Source organism: Chiloscyllium plagiosum, chromosome 7 (assembly GCF_004010195.1).
Source record: "Chiloscyllium plagiosum isolate BGI_BamShark_2017 chromosome 7, ASM401019v2, whole genome shotgun sequence".
NCBI lineage: Eukaryota > Metazoa > Chordata > Chondrichthyes > Orectolobiformes > Hemiscylliidae > Chiloscyllium > Chiloscyllium plagiosum.
The window spans coordinates 10747046-10748374 of NC_057716.1; positions in this window are offsets into that span (position 1 = coordinate 10747046).

Below are 1329 nucleotides of genomic sequence, written 5' to 3' on the forward strand. Positions count from 1 at the left end.
ACATCGTGGGCTGAAGGGCCTGTTCTGTGCTGCTGAGGAATGCGATTCATTTAAGAAAGAGTTGGATAGAGCTCTCAAGGATAGTGGAATCAAGGGTTATGGAGATAAGGCAGGAACAGGATACTGATTAAGGATGATCAGCCATGATCATATTGAATGGTGGTGCAGGCTCGAAGGGCAGAATGGCCTATTTCTGCACCTATTGTCGAAAAGTGCAGGAAGTGCTTGCCGAATGTCTAAAGTTTTGAATTAACCTGTTCAGGTATGTTATGACATCCTTTGAAGCAGGTGGGACTTGAACTTAAGCATTGGGCAAAGAGATGCATGAGAGGCAAACATTTTACACAGACGGTGGTTCATGTGTGGAATGAACTTCCTGAGGAAGTCATAGATGTGGGTACAATTACTGTGGTTAAAAGACATTTGGATAGATGCATGAATGGGAAAGGTTTGGAGGGATATGGGCAAGGAGCAGGCAGGTGGGACTAGTTTAGTTTGGGATTATGTTCGGCATGGACTAGAGTCATAGAGTCATAGAGATGCACAGCATGGAAACAGATCCTTCGGTCCAACCCGTCCGTGCCGACCAGATATCCTAACCCAATCTAGTCCCACCTGCCAGCACCCGGCCCATATCCCTCCAAATCCTTCCTATTTGTATATCCATTCAAGTGCCTCTTAAATGTTGCAATTGTACCAGCCTCCACCACATCCTCTGGCAGCTCATTCCATACACGTACCACCCTCTGCGTGAAAATGTTGCCCCTTAGGTCTCTTTTATATCTTTCCCCTCTCCCTAGACCTACGCTCTCTAGTCCTGGACTCCCCGACCCCAGGGGGAAAAGACTTTGTCTATTTATCCTTTCCATGCCCCTCATAATTTTGTAAACCTCTATAAGGTCACCCCTCAGCCTCCGATGCTCCAGGGAAAACAGCCCCAGCCGTTCAGCTTCTCTCTGTAGCTCAGATCCCCCAACCCTGGCAACATCTTTGTAAATCTTTTCTGAACCCTTTCAAGTTTCACAACATCTTTCCGATAGGAAGGAGACCAGAATTGCACGCAACATTCCAACAGTGGCCTAACCAATGTCCTGTACAGCCGCAACATGACCTCCCAACTCCTGTACTCAATACTCTGACCAATAAAGGAAAGCATACCAAATGCCTTCTTCACCATCCTATCTACCTGCAACTCCACTTTCAAGGAGCTATGCACCTGCACTCCAAGGCTCTTTGTTCAGCAACATTCCCTAGGAGTGTATAAGTCCTGCTAAGATTTGCTTTCCCAAAATGCAGCACCTTGCATTTATCTGAATTAAACTCCATCTG